We start from the raw sequence: 26,160 nt of genomic DNA on the forward strand, positions 1-26,160 counted from the left end.
TTATTATATGTAATAATAGGACTCTCAAATGTCAGTTATATAGATTGGGTTATTGGGACCTCACTCTCCAAGTTGTAGGAGAGTATTACATAAGTAAGTAGAGAAATAAGTTGTTTCATTTCTTAATGGTTTAAGATTTTTGTGTTTTGTATTTTATTTTGCACAAAGAAAAAAATAACATCATCCTCTGAATTCAAGACAGACTACATACATGAATAAAAAAAGTATGACAAAAACTATTCATTTTCAATAAGTTACATATATAGCCACAGGCATGTGAGTGCATGATGGCTGGGCATAGAGAATGATATTTTTATCCTTGACAATTCAGGATTTGTCAAGATTCCCAGTTACCTGAGAATACTAAAAGGATTGTTCCTGGGATATCTCAGGGAGGCTCTCTGCAAATCTTCCGATTGACAAGTTTATAGCAGTAATAATAAATATAGCCAGGATTCTTTGTAGTTTTATATTTAAGGCAAGATTATGTGAACATTTTTGTTACTCATTTTCTCTTTATTTTTTGTTTCCTGATTTATGGCTTGCCTCATTAGAATGAAGGTTTTTGAAGGAGGAAATTGAGCTATTATGGATTTTCCTGAGATAGTTGCTCTGTTCAGGAAATGTAGAATGAGCTTCTGAAAGTGTAGATCAGCTCTTATCACTTCTCCACTAAAGCCCTTCAGTGATTCGTCTGCCCACAGCCTAACAGAAGACTGCCTGGTGGTCTCCCATGTGTGAGGGAATTTCCTAAGAGCTGCTGCTGCTGGAAGGGCAGGTTCTCACCTTGGAAGGCCCATACATGAGATCATAGACATGAGATTTCATCCTGTGGGCACTGGGAGCCATTAAATCACATGTGTCAAACACAAGGCCCGTGGGCCAAATCCATCCCACCAGGCCTTGCAATGTGGCCCACACCGCGCTGTCATCACTGCACTCCGCTGCGTTTCCATCACAATGACAGTTTATGACTGTTCAGTAAACCATTCGGCCCGAGATTTAGGCTGGATTTTAGATTTTGACCCCTTCTCTGATTGAGTTCGACACCCCTACATTAAATGCTTTTAAATAAGGGCATGGCATAAACAGATTTGGGTTTCAGGTTATGTATCCATCACACAATAGTTTTTCTCTTAGACTACAGTTCTTTGTTGACTTCTTTGAAAACAAAACTCACAGAAGGGGTAAGTCTTTCTCTAAAAATGAATGGAATGCATTGCAGTGTTAACCAACAGAGTGCAAGTTTGAGCACAAATAAAGGGACACTAGTGATATATCATCTGGGCAGGAGCCACATGATTGCTCAGAGAGAGATAAATCTTCACAAGGATTTCTTTCTTCGGAACGTCTTTGAGGATTTTTACAGGGTGACAGTGTCATTGGAAAGGGATTAGTTGGAGAAGCCCTTTGAGTAGTGGAGAATCCCTAGGGTAAGTGGCTAAGGGATGAGATGACCTTTGTCCTAAAAGATTCACAAGTCAGTCCCCTTCTTTTGAAGCATGCTGATCACTGTCTTACCCTAAATGCCTCTCTTTGGGGAGGCGGTAGTTGGAGTCATTCAAAATGATCAAGTAGCTACCTCTATTACAGTATTTAGTTCACTATTTTGCAACATTACATGTTTACTTATCTTTCTCTTCAATTTTTCTATAAATTACTTTGAAACAGACCTAATCTCTCATCACTAGCACTGCATCATTCACATGAAAGGCACTCAGGAATTTCTTTTTGGGTAAATGAACATATGAATGATAAAAATAGGCACTTTATAAATGAAGCAGAATAGTTGTTTAGAGAAATAGATATGGGAGAATTTTGAAGGCTCCAGTCTCAAGGATACTTAAGGATTATAATGGATGTTCTTACATAGATATAGGTAATTAAGAATTGATCTGCAGCTGTGAACTTCACTAAATGGGTTTCTGAATACTCCAACTGCAAATGGATCCTCCAAATTGTAGTTACATACAATGTCTTCCAAGGAGATAGTATACCAAATTTTAGCAATAATCATCCTGTTAATTTAGTAGACTTGTTAATAGTACATCTATACCAATGATGGAAGTATTGGGGACACAATGACAAAAATGAATGAGTTTTGGAACTAGATGATGTAGCCAACCAGTCTGATCCAATCAGTCAACCAGCCTGATGTAGGTTTGGATTAATACCTGATTTGCTAGATGGATGGATGGGTGACTGACACAAAAATAGGTCAAGTTGCCTACATTGTAAAATAACACTGGTGAAATAAAAACAAATTATGATTCCCAGAGCTGTACTGCTCAGACAGAGGCAGACAAAGGAAAGATCAGTTAAAGATATTCCTTTTATATTGATAAAAACAGATTCAGTCTTTTCTGAATGAAGCAGGTAATATATGGTTAAGTATTAAACTTAAACCAGAGTCATTAGAGACTCCTCAGGTGGAATTATCCCTGTCAGAAATTAAGTGGGAATTACCTTGGTTCTAAAGTGAGTTGGCTTATTTGATGCATTTTCATATATGATATTTGGGGATAAATTTTTAAATGAAGAGATAGTACCTGCTAAGCTACTTAAATATTTTAATGCCATTTATGAAATTACTAGAGGTCCAGTGCACAAAATTTGTGCACTGAGAAAGGGGGTGTTGTCCTTCAGCCCAGCCTGCACACGCTCCAATCTAGGACCCTTCAGGGGATGTTGGACTGTGATTTAGGCCTTACCCCACACCAGCAGTCAGACATCCCTTTCACAATATGGAACTGCTGGCTGCCAACCGCTCACCTGCCTGCCAGCCTGATCACCCCCTAACCACTCCCCTGCCAGCCTGATCAATACCTAACTGCTCCCCTGCTGGCCCGATTGCCTCCAACTTCCCTCCCTGCTGGCCTGGTGGTCCCCCACTGCCCTTCCCTATGGCCTGATCACCCACATCTGCCCTCCCTAGCCAAAAATCTTGTGGTGGCCATCTAGTGACCACATGGGGGTGGCCATCATGTGTGAGGGCATGATAATCAGTTTGCATGTTACCTCTTTATTATACAGAATAACTAAATCAAGTAAAATATAATGTTAAGTGTCTATCTGATGTTGATACTCCCTATTGGATTCTTGGAATTTGAAGGGGGAAATTTTTTATTTTATAATTCTTAGGGTTCAGTTCATTATTTATTTTATTAAGAGATCTACACATACTCAGTAGTTTAGTGATAATGGATGTTGACACCTTTAACTAAAAACAGCAACATAACAAATTATTTTAATTAGAATGATGTAATTGTACTTAAGGAAAATACACTGGCAGATGTTGTATAGGAATTATATAAATAAACTAGAGGCCCAGTGCACAAATTTGTGCACAGGTGGAGTCTGGCCAGCCCACCCTGATTGGGCTGGGACAGCTGCAGGGGAAGAAGTAGGAGGTTGGTTGGCCAGCCCCACCCCTGGTCAAACTCCTGGTTGGTCAAACTCCCTGCCTGAGGGAAAAATTTGCATATTAGACTTTTATTATACGGAATGTAATTTTCCCCAGTCTGAACTTGCTGCATGGCCTTAGATAAGTCACATAACCTTTCTCAATTCTACTGTTCTCAATTATAAAACAAGGAATTTGCCTAGTTGTTTTTTTTTGCATATTGAAATTTTTAAAATATTATATGCCTATCCTATATAATAAAACGGTAATATGCAAATTGACCATCACTCCAACACACAAGATGGCAGAACCCATGTGGTCAAAGATGGCCACCCCATGTGGACACAAGATGGCCACCACAAGATGGGTGGCAGGGGAGGGCAGTAGGAGTGACTGGGCTAGCAGAGGAGGGCAGTTGGGGGCAACCAGGCCTGCAGGGAAGGATAGTTGGGGTGGTGGAGCCAGTCCTTCAGGGAAGAGCAGTTGCAGGGAGCCAGACTTGCATGGGAGAGCAGTTAGAGGCAATTGGGCCAGCATGGGAGAGCAGTTAGAAGTGATCAGATTGGCAAGGGAGGGAAGTTAGGGGTGACTGGGCCTGCAGTGGAGGACAGTTAGGGGCAATTGTGATAGCAGGAAAGCAGTTAGGCATCGATCAGTCTTGCAGGGGAGTGGTTAGGGGGTGCACAGGCTGGCAGGCAAAAGCAGTTAGGGGCAATCAGGCAGGCAGGCAAGTGAGCAGTTGGGAGCCAGCAATCCTGGATTGTGAGAAGAATGGAAGTTCATAGTACTCTTGGGTCCATTGGGATCAGGACTAAACAGGCAGTTGGACATCCCTTGAGCAGTCCCAGATTGGAGAGGATGCAGGCTGGGCAGAGGAACATCCCCCATGCATGAATTTCATGCACTGGCCTCTAGTATTTTTATAAAATGAGAATCAATTCTACAAAATTTAATAAATAATTTGAACACCTACAGTATTCTATTTTCTGTGATAAGTTCTGGATATAATGATGCAAGTGTATGACTTTTGTTCTGTGAATGCTCACTCATTCATTCATTCATTCATTCAACACATAGTCACTGATCAGCACTAGGAATATGTAGGTGACTATATTCATGGCAGGTATCAAGATTATAAATAGGCACAATATATAAAAGAAGCAAAAGAGAGAAAGAATTGGGTTAGGGGTTTCATTTAAAATAGGTCCTGCAGATTTGAAAGGATTTCACTAAATAGGAATGGGGTAGGGTAGTCCTGGAGGAGAATTATCAAGACCAAAAGAATGGAGGCAAACATGTGGAAGCGTGGTCAGAAAAAGATCCATCGTCTGTTGGGATTTGACCAGGAGTATATACAAATATGTTGCTATAAGAAGATTGTAAGATAAATTGAGGAAAAAAAAAGAAATGAACTATTTGTTTCAATCACTGAAGGAAACTTCTGATTTACATAAAATACCACCACCAAATCTGTTAAACAGCACTCATCTCCTCCTTCACGTCTCTCATCATTGTCATGATTCCCATTATTAAAATTTATGATTGTGTAACATTTTTACAATTTATTTATTACTTCATTACATATTTAAAAGTTCTTCTCTGAGTTGATGGCATGGTTTTGATGGAAAGTAACAAATAATACTGGCTTATAGAATTAAAATGATGTATTGGCTCCTGTCATTGGTAAGGTAATGCCTGTGGACTTTAAACAGTGACTCAGTCATATGACAGGATGTGATTTTTGTGTCTCTGCTTTGATCTCCTTAGGTCCAGCTTTATCATAAGGTTTTTTACCTTTAGGAACCTAGCTGTTGCTTTCTGAGTTACAGGCTATTTTTGTCTCAGTATTTCCAGCCTAAGTCTAATTGGACAAGGTTAGATAAGGACGGCCAGTTCTTTGTCCTGAGGGGCCAATCAGGGTTAGCCGAGGTAGTGACATCACCACCGACCTGAGTAAAACCCCTGGACTGGGTGAAATTCGCACTCTTCCCCCATGCTGCCAGCATGGCAGGACAGCCCATGCTAGCATGGAGAAGGCTCTTGTTTATTGCATCGGACTCGGCTCCCTGGTGGTCCTTGGGGATCATGAATTCGTCTGGGATCCCCAGCCAGGACCATGAGGAACCCCAATCTGGAGAGCTTGACTGGCCGCGGTAGGTGTGTGTTTGTCTGTGTTTTTGTGTGAGCATCGGGGCTCTCACCTGGGTGTTTGCTGGCTGCTGCGTCAGCCAAGGTTTGAGCCCAGATTCGAATCTGTAATAAACTCTAGCATACTTAATCAAATTGGCTCCGGTGGCTCATCTCTTGGGGACTCGCTCCGTAACACCCTTGCCGGGAATCGAACCCGGGACCTTTCAGTCCGCAGGCCTACGCTCTATCCACTGAGCCAAACCAGTCCTGGCAGAATTGGGGTTTTTAAAAAGGGAAAATGGTGTGGGTTCAGATAGGATAAATGCTAAACTGGAAACTAAAGAGTATATTTTAAAGAAATGTAAGTAACTTTTGCAATTTTATAGCTGAAGAATGGAGGTTCATAATACTCCTGGACAAAGATAAAACTTTCTCTAAGAATATCATAAATGTTGAAAGGGGAAAATTACCTATATTGTATATGTTATCATGAAAACCTAGAAGTGGAGGGATGTTACTATCCTCTCTGGTTAGACAGGCCAGTGTCATCTCTGTGACCCTGAGCAAGTTGTATAATTTCTCTTAGCATCTTCTTCTTTCTCCTTTTTCTTCTTTCTTCCTCCTCCTCTTCCTCCTCCTTCTCCTTCTCCTCTTCCTCCTCCTCCTCTTCCTCTTCCTCCTTCTCCTCTACTCCTCTTTCTCCTCCTTTGAAAAACTAGATAATAGCACCTACTTCACAGGGTTGTTGAGAAAATTAAATGAGACATTTACCATTACAGGTGACCAAATGCTTTTTCATTCATTATGTGTTAAATGCTGAAAACATCCAAGGAAGTAGCTGAGGACATCCAGTCTAAGCGATGAATTATTGAGGCCTAGTGTGGTTATTAGCCACAGGAAATACCAAAGCAAAGCTTGTGGTTCCAAGCCTTACCCATTCTCCTCACTGCCTGATGCTGATTTTTAATGAGATCCCACCTCTGTGTCTTCGCCTTGCGGTCAACAGGATACACATGCAGGGAACTACACATGCAAATTATTATTAGCCTGAAAATGGGTAATTACTATTTTTTATATGTGCATCATCACAGATGATCTTTGTGTTAGACATTCTTAAGCAATGAATGGCTGAACTAAAGGGCTGCATTTCATTCAGACCATCATTAATTCTAAATAAATTTATGTACTGTCACTCATGTTGCACAAACAATGCAAAGCAAAGAGCGACTGAGCAATCTTTGCTTGCAAAGGCTAGGAAGGAAGCTAGAAATTACCTACCCCAACCTTTTAATTTACATATGAGGGGATTGAGGGCTGAAAGGGGAAGGTGACACAATTAATTAGTTGGCAGACCTGGGGCCAGAGCCCATTTTCTTTACTTCTTTGCCCAAGTCTTGTCATTAAAGCATGAATGTTGATCATCTGACTTCTTTTGGTTAGGAATCACCTGATAATTTAAACCACATTGAGGGTGTAGGCTAGAGAGACACTTAATGTGCTAAATAAAAACATATTGTATTATGAATCCTTTACAAATTCCCTTGTACTACTATGTTAATTTTATCTTGCAATTTCTATAATACACTTGGTATGGGTGTGTGGAAGGGGTGGGAGGGAATGAATGGGTATCTAAGTCTTGCCAATGCAAAGGTATGAACTAAAAACATTTTACATTAAAACAGAGCAAATTGCTTATGGTAACCATTGCATAATGAAGGAACACAATGAAGAATTACAGTTCAAATTACTTATCAGGTCTCTTCCATTTTCTAAGTTTTTAAAGTAGAAAATTGCACAGTATAATTACAGTAAGTTAATTTGCATTCATATTACAATTCAATGAGCAATTATACTTTTTTTATTTAAAAAAAAAATACAACGTGTGATCTGCATCAGTATGTTTCCAGGAAAGAGAGGCAACTTTTTTCTTATGTGGTTTTCAGACAAATTCAAAAGTTGTAGTCTCTTATTTGCTTTTGGGGAACTATTTGGAGTGTGACTACAATTTCACTAGTTTTGGGCAAGAGCTCTTCAAGGAATCATAGAAATTATGGTTTGCAAGGAAACTGAGAGGTCTTATTGTCTGACTCCTTGATGTCATTCACTTCCTACTTCTGAAGCTTTAGTTTCTTTTGAGAATTCCTGTCAGACCATTGTCCAACCTATATTTGATTAATCCAGTGTTTTTCAACCTTTTTTGGGCAAAGGCACACTTGTTTCATGAAAAAAATCACGAGGCACACCACCATTAGAAAATGTTAAAAAATTTAACTCTGTGCCTATATTGACTATATATAAAGTAATTCTCTTGAATAGGAATCAAATAAACACAAAGAAAGTATTTTATAATTACTTTATTATGAAATATTAAGTAAACAAAATAGTGAAAAATTATAAAATTCTTGTCTTGTCTGCACCTACGGCACACCAGGCAACATCTCGCGGCACACTAGTGTGCTGCGGAACAGCGGTTGAAAAACGGTGGATTAATCCCTATGCCAGGAATTTCTTGACATTCTGATAACACTAATATCATCCCTGGATGGTGATTTGATTTTCTGGAGGGTGCTCCATTTTGGTCTAACTATTCTTCCCACCCCCCAATTTTTTAAAATATATTTTATTAATTTTTTACAGAGAGGAAGAGAGAGGAATAGAGAGTTAGAAACATTGATGAGAGAGAATCATCAATCAGCTGCCTCTTGCACACCCCCTACTGGGGATGTGCCTGCAACCAAGATGCATGCCCTTGACAGGAATCAAACCTGGGACCTTTCAGTCAGCAGGCCAACACTTTATCCACTGAGTCAAACTGGTTTCACCCCCCTTCCCCCAATTTTATTTTATATTAGTTTCAGATGTACAGCAGAGTGGCTAGGCATTTATATAATTTATGAAGTGAGTCCCCAATAAGGCTAGTCCCCACCTCCTGGCACCATACATAGTTTTTAATAGTTAATAATATTATGGTTTTCTTTACATCCCATGACTATTTTGCATGTAATGATTTGTACTTCCTAATCCCATACCCCCAAACACCCTGCCATCTAGCAACCATCAGTTTGTTCTCTGTATCTATGTGTCAGTTTTTATTTTGTTCTTTAGATCTACATCTAAGTGAAGTCATATGGTATTTGCCTTTCTCTGTCCAACTTATTTTACCCTCTAGGTCCATCCATATTGTCTCAGATGGTAAACTTCCATTCATTTTATGGCAGAGTAATATTTCATTGTGGATATTTACCAAAATGTCTTTATCCAATCATCTTTTTATGGATACTTGAGTTGCTTCCATAACTTGACTACTATAATGCTGCAATGAACATAGGGCTGCATATATATATATTTTTAAATTAGTATTTCAGATTTCTTCAGATAAATACCCAGAAGTGGAATTGCTAGGTCATTGCTAGGTCATCAAGGTAGTTCTATTTTTAATTTTTAAAGAAACCTTCAGATTGTATATTGCCTCACACCTATCAGAGTGGCTATCATCAATAAATCAACAACCAACAAGTGTTGTCAAGGATGTGGAGAAAAGAGAATCCTCATACAGTGTTGATCTAACCTTTCTTGCATTAAAGTACTTTAAAGAATACTTTTTTCACACATTCATTTCTTTGGCAAGGTCATGGGTGACACAGAGTACTCTTTTTATATTGAAAGTATAACATGCTACTCTTTTTTTATGCCTGCTTTTTAATTTTTAAATTGAGATCTAATAGACATATTAAAATGCATAAATCTTGAGAGTAGTTTGAGCTGTCTGGATTTTTTTTACAATATGTTTTTAAGATTCATCCATTTTGCTGCATATGGTCAGTAGTGTGTTTAGTTGCTGAGTAATATTCCACTGTATGATATTCTGTAATCTGTTTATTCTACTGTGGAAAGACATTTGTTTCTAGTTTGACTTATTGGGAATAAAGCTGCTATACTTTTAGTCCACATGCTTTATTTCTTTTGGGTAAATACCTAGGAGAGATCCTATCTAATATAAGAATAATATGCAAATTGACTGTAACCACAAGCCATGCACACTAGCCAATCAGGAGTGAGTATGCAAATTAACCCAACCAAGATGACTGGGACCACAGAGGGAGCAGGAGGCTTGGGTTTCCATGGCAATGGAGGAAGCCAAGCTTCCTGCACATGCTGGCCAGCTGAGGCCTCTGCTCAAGGCTACAAAGTTTCAATTATAGAAGATAAGTAAATCTCAACAAAAAAGGCTGTGGCCAATGAGTGAGCAGGATACTTGGCTCCACTGAAGGCTACAAAGTTTCAATTATAGAAGATAAATAAACCCCAGATACCAGGACTCCCCTCCCCCTGCTGCTTAGGTCATTGGGGGTGTGTCTGGCTTGCAAACCACCATGGGCCCCTCACTCAGGCCTCCCCATTCTCCAAAAGAACCCCCACCCTGATCCGGGACACACACTTCAGGGCAAACCAGCTGGCCCCCACCCATGCACTAGGCCTCTATCCTATCTAATAAAAAAGTAATATGCAAATTGTTCATCACTCCAACAAACAAGATGGCTGCCCCCATGTGATCAAAGATGGCTGCCTCCATGTGGACACAACATGGCTGCCACAAGTGGCCAGCAGGGGAGGGCAGTTGGGAGGGACCAGGTCTGCAAGAGAGGGCAATTGTGGGTACTTAGGCCGGCATGGGAGGGCATTTAGGGGGGGCCAGGCTGGCAGAGGAGGGAAGTTAGGGGCGACCAGGCCTGCAGGAAAGGACAGCTGGGGGGGGGGGGGGCAGGCCTGCAGGGGAGAGCAGTTGGGGTGACCAGGCCTGTAGGGGAGGGCAGTTAGGGGTGACCATGCTTGCAGGGTAGGGCAGATAAGAGCAAATAGGCTGGCAGGGAAGCAGTTAGGCATTAATCAGGCTGGCAGGGGAGTGGAGAGGGGGTGATCATGCTGACAGGCAGAAGTGATTAGGGGCAATCGGAAGGCAGGCAGTCAGGCAAGCAGTTGGGAGCCAGCTGTCCTGCATTATGAGAGATGTCCCAGATTGGAGAAGGTGTATGCTGGGCTGAGGGACACCCTCCCCCCTCCCTCATGCATTAATTTTGTGCACTGGGCCTCTAGTATACCTATAATTGCCCATAGGGTAGATGTGTTCTTAACTTGATAAGAAAGCAATAGGCAATTTTCCAAAATGGTAATGCCATTTTACACTTTCATTAGCAATTTATGAGAGCTCTATATCCTCACCAATATTTAATGTTATCAGTCTTTCCAATTTCAGCCATTTTAGTAAGTGTGAAGTCATATCTCCTTACAGTTTTATAGGCATATTTTTAATTATGTTGAATATCTTTTATGTGCCTACTGGTAATTCATATAACTTCTTTTGGAATATGTCTATTTTAATTACTAATGTGTAGAAGGCCTGTACATTTTCTGGATTCAGGTCATTTGTCTAATATATGTATTGTTAATATTTTCTCTAGGTTTGTAGTTTACCATTAATTTTCTTCATGTTGTCATTCGATCAACACACATTTGAAATTTTGATAAAGTCCAATTTTCAATGACTTTGTGTCATCTCTAAGAAATCTGCATACCTCCAAATTGTGAAGATACTCCCTAAGGTTCTCCTAGCATTTTAGTGATTACATTTTATTTCATATATGGTATATAAAAGGGGTTGAGGTTAATGTTTTTCCATATATTTATACAGTTACCCCAGTACCATGTTTTAAATACTTTTTTTTTAATTGATTTTTCTTACAGAGAGGAAAGGAGAGAGATAGAGAGCTAGAAACATCGATGAGAGAGAAACATCGACCAGCTGCCTCTTGCACACCCCCTACTGGGGATGTGCCTGCAACCAGTGTACATGCCCTTGACTGGAAACGAACCTGGGACCTTTCAGTCCGCAGACCGATGCTCTACCGCTGAGCCAAACCAGTTTCGGCTCATGTTTTAAATACTTTCTTCCCTTTATAAATTGCATTGGTCCTTTGTAGAAAAAATAAGTGTCAATTGACTGTATATGGTCTATTTCTGGGTTCTCTAGTGGGTTCAATTGATCAATTTACCTATCCTTAAAGCTAACATCATACTATCTTAATTATTATACCTTTATAGTAAGTGTTGAAATCAAGCAGGATAAGCTCTCAACTTCGCTCTTCTCTCAGGATTGTTTTGGCTATTCCAAGCCCTGTTGCATTTCTATATACATTTTAGATTAGCTTATCAATTTCTTAAGAAAGTGAGCTGGCCAAAACCGGTTTGGCTCAGTGTTAGAGCATCAGTCTGCGGACTGAAAGGTCCCTGGTTCAATTCCGGCCAGGGATATGTACATTGGTTGCAGGCACATCCCCATTGGGGGGTATGCAAGGGGCAGCTGGTCGATGTTTCTCTCTCATCGTCCTTTCTAGCTCTCTATTGCTCTCTCCTCCTCTCTGTAAAAAATCAATAAAATATATTTTTAAAAAAAGTGAGCTGAAATTTTTTTTAGGATTGTGTTAAATGTGTAGAGAGAACTGACATCTTATCAATATTGAGTTTTCCAAACCATGAACATGGTATGTCTATCCATTTATTTGGGTTGTCTTTGTTTTCATCAATATTTTACAAATTTTGGTACATAAACCTTGTGCAACATTTGCTCAATTTATTCCTAAGTAATTTGTAAGTTGCATTTCAATTTTTCTGTCTGTCTGACCAGCTGTGTAACTTTGACTAAAATATTTAACTTCCTGAGTTTATTTCTAACCTCGAAAATGTGAGTTCACGTTCTTAGAACAAGGCCCAGTATAAATACATACAAATAGCATTGTTGTTGTGTGTTTTTTTTAATATTAAATTGGTTAACATATAGAAAGTTTCTTATGCAATACTTGGAATATTATACAAAATTCTTTTGATAAAAAATGGGGGGAAAATTCAAACTGGCTTAAATAATAGAGTAAATATTTGGGCTGATGTAACTGAAAAATCTGGGTAGAGGGAATAGTAGTTGGCTTCAGGCATGGCTAAATTAAAGCCCTTCAACAATGTTCTCAAAAAGCTCTATTTTTCAAAAATGTTAGTCTCTTTTTTACTGTTAGTTTCATGCTCTAAAGGATTTTTCTTATGGAATGGGCTCCTGCAGATACAAGCTTAATATCTTTCCAGTTTCAAGTCTAGTGGTAAAGAGACAGTATTGTCCCAATTGCTGTCTCAAAAAAAATGTGTTGTTCTATCCAACCCCAGAGCTGATGGGGCAGGTAGAATCAGCTCTACCAGAACTAAATAGAAAAAAATATTATTTGGTGTTGGATTGGTTCCCCAAAGAAAGATGAACATTGTTTACAGAAGAAGGAGGAATGGCACCATAGAGGCAAACAATAAATACCTGTCATACCTTTAACATATTAGCCACAAAATTCAAGGCAGCTATGCTGCATGGTGTGCCGATTTTTCTCTGCCCCATACACCAGAAACTCAGTCATGTTCTGATAGCTTTTAGTCTACTCCTATTTTCAAGTACTAACATCACCTTATAGTCCACTTATGAGTGGAAAAAAAAATGGGGGGTTTGTATTGGGACTTAAGAGCTCTGTAACAATCACTTTAGCTCTCCACTTTGTTTCTACTGTGCATTTAGCTAATATGAGCAGATTGGTGGCATAAATTCAATTGCAGTGTTGCTACTCTCCTCCACCCCCTCTTTTGAAAAATAAAAGGAGTGCTATTTATAGAGACTGCAAACCAGAGTCAAGTTCAGCAGTACTGCCCCTCAACCTTTCCCTGGAAGCAAGCAAGGCCAGTTTCATGAAAGAAAGGGGTCTTCTATTTTGATGAAACCACATAGAAATTCTATCCATTGCTATTTTTTACCTCAGAAGAAAAATATCAATTGGATATTTTATTTATGTCTAGGACATATAAGAAAAGCATCTAAAATGTGGATAATGTAAGGTTTTCTAAATATTTTTACTGCTTTTTTAAAGTGGACCCTAAATCCAGGGTCCTAAACATGGCAAACCAGACCCTTTACAATTTTTTCATTCACCCCCACCCCATTCAAATACAGCCAACCCCAGAGAATCTCTTCTATGCCTTCACAGTGTCTTTTCTTTGGTTGAAATATCCTTTCCTGTTTTATCTGGTTACTTGTTATCTTTCAAGATGACATTCCTTCCTCATTCTTGAGAAAACATCCAATGCATTATCTCATTATCTCATTCTAAACATCCTATTCTGGATTAAATACTCTTAGCTGATGTGCCTATAACTTTCTGTACTTAGTATTACTATAGCATTTAATGCCATGCAATGTGATGGCATGTTTCCTTCACATGGCCATGAATTGTTTAAATTCTTTTGAGATCTTTTTCTTCTCTGCCAATGCCTAATATTGTCTCTAGTCTAGAGTAAGCAAAAAAGTAAACATTTTTTTTAACATTTTTGAATAAGTGAATATAATCTGAGTTTGAACATGAACTTGAATGATAAGGACAATGAAAAGTTTATGTACATCTATGATTAACCTTTGATATTTGTGCATTCTATATGTTAGTATATTTTGAACACATAATGTCTCTGATAAGCTTGGTAGAAATGTTCCTAATGAACATTATTAAAAATTTTATTAATTTGAGAGCCTTTATCTGAACAGAAATATTAGCATATTTCTTGCATATGCATACATTATAAACTATTTAATAAATAGTGGCTATGTAGCCGAGACCGGTTTGACTCAATAGATAGAGCGTCGGCTTGGGGACTGAAGGGTCCTGGGTTCGATTCAGGTCAAGGGCATGTACCTTGTTTGCGGGCATATTCCCAGTAGGGGGTGTGCAAGAGGCAGCTGATCGATGACTCTTATCGATGTTTCTAACTCTCTATCTCTCTCCCTTCCTCTCTGTACAAAATCAATAAAATATATTTAAAAAAAAATAGTGTCTATGTAGTAATTTATGTTTGAAACCCTCAAATCTTACAGCACAAAGTCACTTTATTATGCTCCATCCAATGAGATATTTCAAACAATTATAGAAAGAAACAGAATTTTAAATATTGAATAACACAAAATGTGCTACTTTGCATCCCTTCCTTTGGAGGAGGAGTTACTACTAGTTGTATTTATGATTTCTGACATATGGTTTTGCTTTCAATCATGGGTCAGTCTCAAACAGCACTTAAACAGGTTGCTTCTCTAAATATCTTGAGAACCATGGTCACAGGGATGAATTAAGTGAAATTCAATAAAAGTTTTCGCTCATCTGTATGTGGCTCATGTCCATATTTTTAATCCACCTGACTGAGTTTTTCAAGGGCAGGATCTGTTTCTGATTGGTCATCATTATTCTCAATGCCTAACACAGTGCCTGATATATAGAATGGACTCTGTTAATGTTGACGATTACAATTAACTGGTTTGGAATTATTCTGGAAAGAGATGGGACTTACTCTGATTCTGCCATGTCCAATGCATTGTCTCATTGAAGGCTCACAGCAGTCTCATGAAGCAGGTGTCTCACCATTGGAGAATTGAGAATTTGAGAATTTGAAATTCAGAGAGGTAAGCAACTTGTCAGAAATGACTCAAGTCCATTAGAGTCCAATCTATATTCTATCCAGTACACAATAATTAGAGTACCTTTCTCATTGGGCTACAGGGAATGTTAAATGAGTTAAGTTATGGAAAGCACCCAGAAGGGTGCCTGGCACATAATAAGCAATAATACATACTTCTTTACTATTCTTATCACTTTGTTGTTTCTCAAAGTTGATGATAAAGAGATGCATACTGATTTTTTCCTTATGCCATACTTCATACAAATGATATTATTTAAATGAGGAAAAAAGAAAAGACACTCTACATTTTGGATGTTTCTTGACATATTTAGCATCATATGTTAAAATAGTACTTTAAAATGTGACTGAACCAGCAGACTATTGGGTCCTTGGGCAGTTGTATGCAGTTAGAATCTATATATGGTGTCTTTTTTTTACATGGAATTTGGGAGCAGCTGCAGCTTATTGTCCCGGTTGGATTTAATGAGAATTTGCTCCATTTCATGGTGGACAATGTCCAACACTGAATAGAGATAGAGATTTACACAAGCCTCTTCCACTTCTATTACTGGCCAACTCCGTGTCTCAAGCTCCTTTCAATTCTGGAGTCATATTGTCAATGGAAAACATAACAAGGTGGAAGTGGGGGGGGGGGCAGTGAAGGCAACAACTCTCATATTCAGGGTCTTAAAATGCACATATGGTAAATGATGTGGATGTTCCCTGATTGTCCCCTAGAGCAGTGAGAAGCTTTAGGATGTTTTTTGGTAGAATCAAGTGGAGAGTTAGACCTATGTTTGATTACCTAAGGCAAAGTTGGAGAGACTTGAGCCACCATTAGATTAGCTGGTCATACCCAGAAATAAATAGAAATGTCTATCAAGGCTGGGGAGGGGGGTGAGTTAGGGGGGTGTGGGGGGAAGAGGGAGAGCAGTTGGAGTACACCTCCCTCCCACCTTGTTGGGAGTTGCCTCTGATAAACTATTCTCCCAAGATTGCATCCTGCCCATGACCCCTCACATTTTTCTTGTCTCTGTGTAAATTGCTATCTTTTCAGGAGGTGCATGACAGCCTCCGTTAACTGGTGCCTCCATTTGTACAGAAGCTGTTATTACGGAATAAGTTTAATGGGTCGTGAATTTTGTGGAGAAAGGGAGGGTCTCTCCATGACTTTGTATGTACCAGGCAGGGACCTATTGGCTCCACAAGGAGTGCATTAGGCTAAATATTTTTAGCCCATTGACTCTGGAGGTAATAACCCTAAATGCTTCATTAAATTTCGTGGGTGAGTGACAGAAGCTATGAGGGGAGAAAAAACAAAACTCAAATCCACCACATTAGCTTTATTATTACACAGCAGGAGTGTGGCTCCTAAAAAGGATCAAATTAAACTTTTTAGGGAACTGTTGCATCTCTCTCTCTCTCTCTCTCTCTCTCTCTCTCTCTCTCTCTCTCCCTCCCTCCCTCCCTCCCTCCCTCCCTCTCCCTCTCCCTCTCCCTCTCTCTCTCTCTTTCTCTCTCTCTCTCCTCCCTCTTCTCCCCTCTTGGCTTCTGCTCCAAGGGGGGAAGTCCTTGATTTGATTTTCCTCATACACCTGGCATTTAGGTCGCTGGAGGCAAGTATATCACAATAGGCATTTATTGGAATTGAATCCAGGGTAAAAAAATTTCCAGACCAACGCCAGTATTTTCTGTCATTTATTGGATCTTTGTGAACTAAGACCAGAAGTAGGGAGCTCGGCCCTCTACTCCTGTTCTAATCTGAGGCTTTTGCTCTCCCAGGATTCTAAGAAAGGGAGTGGGGAAGGTGGAGAGGAAGGAGAAGAGTTGAGGTTAACCTAGGCCTCCTAGGAAAACCAAATTGATTACAACCTGTACCCAATTTAATCTGGAAACCTCAGTGAGGACCAAAGCTGCCAAACCAGGTTTGACCGCTGGGAGCTAGCGCCCCCTCCCGCCAAGGTATGTGGGGGCAACAGGCCCTTGCTGGACCTCCGTTTTAGTGTTCTTTCCCCTTTGATATTCTGGATATTTGGGTGTGCGATTGTCCCGAGGCTTGGATAAAAGAGTAGGCCCTAGGGAAAAACGAAGGAGGCCAGGCGGGGGCTGCTGGTGGTGATGGTGACGAAAACACTGGACACTTACTAAAACCTAAGTCCGCTAGCTTTACCCCCTTTTCTCCTCACCCCTCCACCCGCCCGCACAGCGGGGGCGGGGACCGGCACTCAGGCCAGGCTCGCTCTCCGCGCCGGGATGCGGAGTGAGCGCAACGGGTCCACTGGCGCGCCTGCAAACCACGGCGCCCCCGCTCGCTCGCTGGCTCGCTCTTCCTCCTCCTCCTCCTCCACCTCCTCCTCGTCGCCACCGCGATTCAGCTCAGCTCGGGTGTCGCGGGAGGCTCTCGGGCGAGAGCCCCGAGGTCCGAGCCAGGGGCGCGCGGCGGGCGAGCGAACCTGAGGCTGCAGCCCCGAGCCAGCAGGTGAGCGGCGCTCCGGGGCGCCCTGTGGGTGTGCGGTAGGTGGGGCGGGGGCTGCGGGAGGAGGCGGGTCTGCACGCGGGGCGGTCTCCTCCCCCAGCTCTGACGCGGGGCCCGTGGCTCTAGGGAAGGATGGACTCGGCTCCATACTCGCCCGGGCTTCCCCGGGCTGGAGAGCGCGCCTGAGTGCCGCCGCCCGCAGGGCATGGGGAGCCGCTTCCCAGGCGGCTGCGGCTGCGGAGGAGGATGCTCGCGGCAAGCGGAGGTGAGGCTCCGGAGGGACCACAGCGCCGGGACACCCGGTGCCCCAGGGGCGGAGGGAGGCTTCTGGGGCTCGCCTCTCAGGAGTTTGGCTGGGGTGCTGTGCGGAAGGCTGCTGCAGTTTCCTCCGCTTGCTGGCGGGGGAAGTGAGGGGAGAGAGAAGGGGCGACCTTTGCTCCTTCCTTGTGGGTCTCCCCATAACCCCTATTCTCCCTACTTCCGACCACGCGCGATTCCCTCTCCACCCCTGCTCACCGCAACACTCTTCTTTCTCCGGGACTCCCCCTACCCTTCTTCCTCCTGCGCTTTCGGCTCTACTCCTCTCTCCCAATCCTGAAGCTACTGGTGCTCCCGAACCCTCCTCTCCGCCTCGCTAGCGGCGTGCCCCACCGGACCCTCTTTCTTACTCACCGCTTTTCACTTCCCTGCACCTGGGCAACGCTCCTCTGCCCCGACCCGTGGAAGAACGGACCTATCTCAGTGCCGCCTAGCCCTTCACAGGCACCGGACCCCAGCCCTTCCCCAGCCCTCCCCCAGCTCTCCCTGGGCTCGGCTCTCTGCCGACCCCCCCCCCCCCCCTCCATTCCACTCCGCAGTCCCACGCCACCCCGACCGACTCCGAGCTCTGCTTCCGATGCAGACCTCAGGGTTCTGTTTGTGGGGGGCTTTGTTGTTGTTGTTGTTGTTGTTTCTTCTCCTACTAGGGAAACTTTAAAATCCCTGCCTTTTGACTTGTAAAGAAGCCCTGAGACCAGGGCTAAGGCTCGGGGAAAACCTGGAGTCAGGGAGGCGACGATGGGGGGAGGTTGTGCCGCGGCGTCGTTAAGGGGCCACTGGATGTACATTTCGAAATGTACAAAGTGAAATGTGCAAAGTCCGTTTCCAAACGGCTGTGGTGTCTGCAGCCCAGACTCTTCCTCCCCCGCTGTCTCCGTCCCTAGAAGTATTATTGTGACCCCTGGTGGGAGGGCGCATCTTTTGTGTGCAGTTTTTTTTCTTATAACATTTTTATTTATTAATTTATTCATTTTTATATTTTACATATATGTCCCTATTCCCCCATGCACTTTTTAAAGCTCCCCTCTCCCCCTTTTTTTTCTGGTGTTGCTCGTGGACCGGGCCGGGGAATTGGGGGAATTGGAGGAAATGGGGAGTGCACCAGGGGAGGCTGACTCTCGCGGCCCTCGCCACTTAGCTTCTGTGTAGCTCCCTCCCGGACCCGCCAGACCGTGTCTGTCTCTCTCCCTGTAAACTCGCCTCCGCCCGCCCCCAACTGCCTCACACAAGTCTTCATTGTTGGGGGCCGGCCTGGGCACTTCCGCCGGGGCGGGGAGAGTCTGCAGGAATGGGGTAGGGGTGGGGAGGCCCAGGCGCTGGGCCACCGCGGCAGGGTTCGGGCCGGGGGCTCGGCGGTGGCGGGCGAGGCGGAGAGCACCGCGATGAGGGCATCGGTGCTGCCGCGAGGGCGGGGTGAGTGCCCGCGTGGGTGCGCGCCTGAGGGTGGGTGTGTGGATGCCGCTGCACTCCTGGGCTTAGCTCCTTTAGAAAGAGGGACGAGCAGAAAGCTTGCAGAAGGTTTCTCGTCCCATCCTTTGCTGCTCCTGAGTGGGGTGGACGGTCCGGTTCTCTGAAATGGGAGCTACCCTGCAGGTCTGGGCGAGTGGCTGGGACGCCAGAGCCAGGATCCGCTGGCCCTTGGAGCTCCCTCCTCTTCTCTCCTCCTGACCCCTTCCATACACTTTCATAATGTTTATGGTTTTGAATAAAGGCTTTGTAGGGGGTTCCGCTGACACTTTATAATGCTTAACAAAGTAATCATATAAATTAAAGGTAGCTAATGTCCACAACCCCCTAATTATCCTGTCCGTGTCTGTACATTTATGCACCAATTATAGGCCTTTGGGAAATCCATAACATTACAACCCATCCCCACCCCCTGGATTAGCACCCATTGTTTTTGTTATCTCAATGGTGAGTGATACTAAATGGAACCCTGTATCACACTGGCTTGGAGAGAGATTTAGGGGAGTTGGGGGAGGGAGAGGTTGGCTGGAGTAGAAACACTCCTCCTCACTCACCCCATCGCTCTCACTTCCTATCCTGACAAGGCTTGGTGATAATTCGGGAATCTAAAAGGGATCAAGGATTTTCTTGATTTCCTATTGAGAAGGGCGACCTAATCAAAAGCAGTGTAAAAGTCAACTTCTAAGCAATCAGAAATCGTCTGCTGATGTCTTTGATTGAAACCCCCGGCATTCAAATGGAGTATCTGAGTACTCACAGACATGGCTTTTGAAGCACTATTGTTCTTTTCCATACATAGAGGCCCTCTTAAAGGTTTAGGAAGTTCAAAATGTGGTGATTTGAAAGCGTGACATTGGAACTATTTGGCCACACTGAGAGGATCCAAAGGGATGAGAGAAGAGGCTGAGGTGGGAAGTGCAGACTTGTTACTATCTGCTTGGGACCGGTGCCCCTCTCAAGTGGGAATTCAGTTCTACACATCAAGTTGGCAATTAGAGCTCTTCCTACAGCAGATTTAGAAGATGATTTTTATAAGTTTTTTTTTTTTTTTGTGGTTTGCTTAGGGGTTGAATAGGCGTATCTGAAACATTTAATCATGTGCATTGTATTCAACAATAAAATCTGAATAAAAATTACGTATTGTTGATGAAGCTCATCTCTCAAGCTGTTTCACAGTATGTTTCCTTTGCAAGGCTCATACCATTGTGTGAGGCGACCAGGAAGAGATGGTATCACTCATTGTTCATTTTCTCCTCCCAAAGCCAGACAGGAATCTGCTGCTTCACTACCCCTTTGCCCTCCAGAGTAATTTTTCTGAAATGGGTGGGTGTTTGGCATGGTACCCGATAGTACCCATCTTGCAAATTGCAGTTGGTAGATTTCGGATGCCTAGAGCTATCCTGCAGGCAAATGAAGAATCTAATTTAGGCAGCATTTCATTTTGATAATTCAGTCAAGTCAAACATTTTGTTTCTTTGCTGGAATTTAATCCTTCTCTGAGACTAACAAAGCTAACAAAGCAAGAAAATCACAATTTATGTCTTTTAGATGGCACTTTTAAAAATTGAAGGCTGCTGTCAGGAACTTTCAGTGCTACTGAGGGCTTACTGTGACAATGTCCACTAGTGATAGAGGATAGTAAGTCACACTCAAAACCTCATTTTCATCATTTGCCAAACGGGCAATATTATCTACCTTGTAGTTTTTTGAGCAATTTTATAGGGGGGGGGAAAGTCTCATCGGGTGCTTTGGCAGGATTCCAGGAGAAGGGTAAGTGTTAGCAATAGAAAACATGAGATTCTACTATGGAGAGAGTATAGCATTTGTGATTGGAAGGCCAGGGTTGAATACAGGTACTTCCTAATTTTGTTATGTTTGGCAAATCAATTCTCTTATTAATAAAAACAAGAGTAATTCACCTTTATAGAATACTTACTAAGAATCAGGTATCCTTTTAAGCACTTCGAATTATTTATTCTTTTTACATTTTTATTATTTAAAAAAATTTTTTTTTCTTGATTTCAGAAAGGAAGGGAGAGGGAAAGAGAGATAGAAACATCAATGATGAGAGAAAATCATTGATTGACTGCATCCTGCAGGCCTCACATTGGCAATTGAACCCACAACCCGGGCATTCCTGACCTGACCAGGAATCAAACCATGACCTCCTGGTTCATAGGTTGATGCTCAACCACTGAGCCATGCAGGATGGAAAATTCTTCTTTTAATAAATATTTATTGTTAAAATATGACATATGTCCCCTTTCTCCCACTGACTTCTTATAGCCCCACCTCTAGTAATTTTTTCTTTAAGTAACTATAGGAAGTAAATAATTGTATTCTCGTTTCCATTTAATTGATAAGGAAACTGGGGAACAGAGAGTTGGTAACTGGCCCAAGATTACCAACACAGCTGGGAAGGTATAGAACTAGGATTTGAATCCAAACATTGTGGTTCAAAGCTGCCCTAATCACTGTATTATGCTGCCTTTGAGTGGAGAGGTGACCTCAGCCATCTCTCAGGGGAGTTGTAAAGTTTAATGGGGAATAGTGGTGTAACAGGTGATTAGATGTCTGGACATTGGTGCTAGACTGCTGGGTTCAGACCTAAGCTCCCCTAGCCCTGCCAGCTGTGTGGTCCTGACCAACTTATTTTACTTCTCTGTGCTTCAGTTTTCTTTATAATAAAACTAGAAGCCCAGTGCATGAAATTCGTGCACTGGTAGAATCCCAAGGGGCTGCAGGCTGCCTTCTTCCTTCCTTTGACTGCCTGCTCTCCCTGACCCTGCACACCACCTGCAAGGCCAGATCGCTATGCTGATCACCCCGCTGATGGCCCCACTGCTGGCTGGCTTTGAGGTGCTGAGGGAGCAGGGCAGTGGCACTACCCCCTCACCACCACCACCATAGGTTGCCTGGCAACCAGTGGCTTGCACCTGCCTTGGCCTGGTGTTGTCCATTCACCTGCTCCATTATCCTACCCGATCCCACTGTCATCAGGGCCCATGGGAACTTGCAGCACCTCCACTGCTGCCAGTGCTGCATCACCAAAGCCCACCATGTTCCGCACCTCTCTGGTGGTCAGCACACGTCATAGCAAGTGGTCGAACTCCCAGAAGTACTCCCGGTTGAGGCTTTTATTATATAGGATAGTAGCACCTGCTATATAAGATTGTTGTAAGGATTATAGGACTTAACACAAAGTGCTTAGAATAGTACCTAGCATGTAATTTTATTTAGCTATTAATGTTATCCTTCAAATGAGGTAAATCCTTCCCTGAAAAAAATGTTTTCTATTTGTAACTGATATCCTGGGCCATAAGTATCCCAATAGTATGTGTTTTGCTACCCACTAGGTATAGTGTAAGAGATAAATTTTGGCATTTCAGGCAGAAGTTTTGTTTAGCATACTGGAAATGTTTCCTGAACATCTTCCCTCTTAGTGAAGAGGATTTTGATGTACACATAATGCTAAAATCTCTATATCATTGCACTTTTCAGCAATTACTTTCAGGGAAATAAAATGACTATTTGGTTGAATTTTAGAAGCAGAATAGTCATCTCTCCCAATTTATGGGTTGAAAGCAAACCAGGCTTGGGGAGATACATAACTTCACACCTGAGAGGCACTATCAGAACCCAGAATTATTGTACTCTTTGTCCAGTGCTTCTTCCTCAGGACCAGATTGCCTCTATACCAGGACAGAGAAGTGGCTTGAACATATAAATAGAATGTGGAAGCATGGAGTTAGTGCCAGGCTAAGAGCAGGAGCCAGCCAGATGTTCTGTTCTGAAAGAAAAAAAAAAAAAAAGAGTATCCAGTAGGAAAAGGAAAGCACTCCTCTGGCAGTGCATTTATATACATGAAAATGAGCACTGAACTCAGTCTATGCAAGATAGGAACCTGTACAAAAAAAAATAAACATTAAGTCAATGAATCACTTGAACACTACCCTTAGGTTGGAGCACAAATGATCAGGTTTCCTTTTCTGTGAGATGCTCTTTGTATATTTCTTCCATTTAGTCCTCAGATGTGGAGAGGTTTTGGTTCAGGAATCACATAACTCCTTTGGCTTCTAGTTCATGAAATATGCAGCATATTCTTTTGGAAAGAAATTGCCAGCTTGCTTTTATTATCATTATTATTATTATTTTATTTTATTTGAACCCGACATACAACCAATCTACATTGCCAGTGGGGGATTCTCATAAAGAAAAAGGAAAACAAATAAAATTGTGCTGAACAGAAGAACTCAAAGTTAAAATGATAAAAGTTCTGTAGTGGCGAAAATGGCTGGTTAGCTTAGGGGATAAAAATGGGAGGAGGGCCCTCTCAGATGGAGGTGACACTTTCAGAGTGAACCTAAGTCAGTGGTGTTGCCTGCTTGCCATGAGTCTTGTAAAGTTACCAACCCTGTGCATTGGCTGTGAGCTTCCTGTCAATTTCTTACTCTCTATTGGTCATCCTCTCTGTTTCTTGCTGTACGCATGATTTATCGGTTCACTAACCATCAGATAGGCCTTCCTTGTCTCTTCCTTGTCTCTCCTTGTTTCTGCCTCAGAGTTTGTCTCTCTTTCAGGGCTTGTATGCGTTTTTTTTTCTTCTTAGTGCCCCAATTGACAATAAAGACTAAAAAGTTATGACTATATATTGAGAAGACCTGGGAATTTGAGGAAGCCAGTCATCCTCATAGACATCATTTCTATGTCCATTCTACACATATTTACTGAGCACCTACTGTGTGCCTGCTGTGGCTCTGTGCTATACTAGGCATTGTGAGCAGTGCCAAAATGCAAAGATGCAGCCTTGGCCACCTAGGCACCCGGCCTCAGGCATAAATAACTGCTCCAGTGTTAGATGTAGTACAGAAAAATATCTGTTCAGCACTGTAAGCTTCCTGAGGAGTAATTTGTTCTACCTGGAGAAGGGAAGGGGAAGTTATCACAGATTGCATTTCAACTGGAAGCTAAAGGGGGACCAGAAGTTTCTCATGGATCGAAGGCATTCCAGATTGAAAGAATTACATGGGTAAAGACAAGTGGGCTTGAAAGTTCATTGTTTGTTTGGAGGTGTGCATAGCTGTGTGTGGCTGTCGTATAGAATATGTGGTTAAATTGGGTGATTTTATAGAGCATTTTCCAAAACTGTGTTCCCGAGAGCACGAATGTCCCCCAAGAGAATCATGCTTAGGGGTTGAGCATCAACCCAGGAACCAAGAGGTCAATGGTTCAATTCCTGGTCAGGGTACATCTTGGGTTTTGAGCTCAATCCCCAGATGGAGAAGACACCAGATGATTCTCATCATTGATGTTTTTATCTCTCTATCCTTTTCCCTTCCTCTCTTTATCTAAAAAAATTAATTAAATTTTTTCTTAAAAAAAAGTTCCCATATTTGCCATAGAGCTTTTGATTTCAAGGAACCACTTCAACAGTGTCTTATAATATAGAGTAGAGAAAATGTTTATAGGTAATCATTTATGTTTCTTAGGAACAGCAATTCATTAATTTTATCATGAAAGTAATGTGTGATTAGAAATATAGTATAGTACATTAACACATACAAAGAACATAAGCAACAATACTGTAAAAAACAAACGACAACTCTGTGCCATAACTCAGTTTAAGAAATAAAGCTATATAATTGAAGCCATTTAGTACCCTCTCCCTGATCATATCTTTCCCTTCTGCCAGAGGTCACCACTATCCTAAATGTGATGTTTGTCATTCCATATATTTCTTTTGAATATGCTTTTCAGAGGGACACACAAAGAATTCCATTGACTTCTCATCCAGTTTAAAGCTCACCACAACAGAGACAATAAGAAACAGTATTTTATCCAATAAATGTCCAATAAAGGACATTTATAAGTTCTTCAGGGGAAAGGAATGTGGCTTCTCCTTTAAACAACAGTTCCCGAAATGTAGTTGATAACAAGTTTCTGCTGGATTGCAATAAATTAAATGTATGTAGTCTGATGTGGTTCATTAAGTTCATGTAGATAAAAAGATTGGGGTGAATTGTTTTCCATTGACAGTATTGAAATGCTTTGCAATTAACAATCTTGAAAACATATTATTTTGTTGCAGTTCTTTATTTTGTAATCTGGATTTGGAAATGAATAGTAACAGTCATTTATTGAAAGTCACCGCAGTGTTTTCTTGACATCTTTAGAATCATTGACAAGAACTGCTTACCCAAATCTGTCCTGTTAAATGGCTGATTCAGTGGAGGTATCTACTCCCATTACAGAAAAATGTGATAATTATAAATGTATTCCATCAAAAAGGAAACTTGTAAATTAGAATGCTAATTAATTACTCAGTACCTGGACACAATACTTTGGGGGTCCTATCCTTAGGGTCCCAGAGAAGTAACTTACTATTAGTGACAGAATATTACAATTAGACACTCTCATTCCAACACAAGTATTTCTCTTGATGTATGTAAGGGACATCCTCTCGAAAAACTCACATAATCTAAAACATATGTCCTATTTGGTTGACATTTCCCTTTTCTATTTTCCTACCCTATCATATATCACTATATACATGTCAACATGTAGAATGAACATTAGAATGTTGCTGAGGGCTGCAGGGTTGAAAGAATGAGAAGGGAAAGAAAGTGGAAGACTTCCAGGCTCACTGGGAGAGGCTTTTTGTACTAAAGCATGGTCATTATGGGACAGAGTAGATCAGCTTTTCCCACAGGATTTAAGTTGATCATGAACGAGAATCTACCCTTAGGGTTTCTGCCCTGGTACTGGTTTCTCCTAGTAATTTTGGGAGTGGTAAAGTCCAGAAGATAACAGAATGAGAGTTAATGTGGGGTATAAATGATCAAAGATG

At 41.8% G+C, this 26,160-nt stretch overlaps 1 protein-coding gene across 10 annotated transcripts in view; it reads left to right on the forward strand.

The window, feature by feature from the left end:
• The first annotated feature begins 17,216 nt into the window (after positions 1 to 17,216).
• Positions 17,217 to 26,160, forward strand: part of DAB1 (DAB adaptor protein 1) — a 387,139-nt gene continuing 378,195 nt past the window's right edge. For 7 of the 10 annotated variants that reach the window (XM_036445795.2, XM_045584560.1, XM_045584561.1 and 4 more), the window contains exon 1: positions 17,627 to 17,793. The gene's annotated coding sequence lies outside the window, so the exon portion shown is untranslated. Of the gene's footprint in view, positions 17,532 to 17,626; positions 17,794 to 26,160 lie in introns of those variants that run through there. The other 3 variants (XM_045584562.1, XM_045584564.1, XM_045584556.1) reach the window with 2 other exon arrangements.

This window comes from Pipistrellus kuhlii, unplaced genomic scaffold, assembly GCF_014108245.1.
Source record: "Pipistrellus kuhlii isolate mPipKuh1 unplaced genomic scaffold, mPipKuh1.p scaffold_m20_p_2, whole genome shotgun sequence".
Classification (NCBI taxonomy): domain Eukaryota; kingdom Metazoa; phylum Chordata; class Mammalia; order Chiroptera; family Vespertilionidae; genus Pipistrellus; species Pipistrellus kuhlii.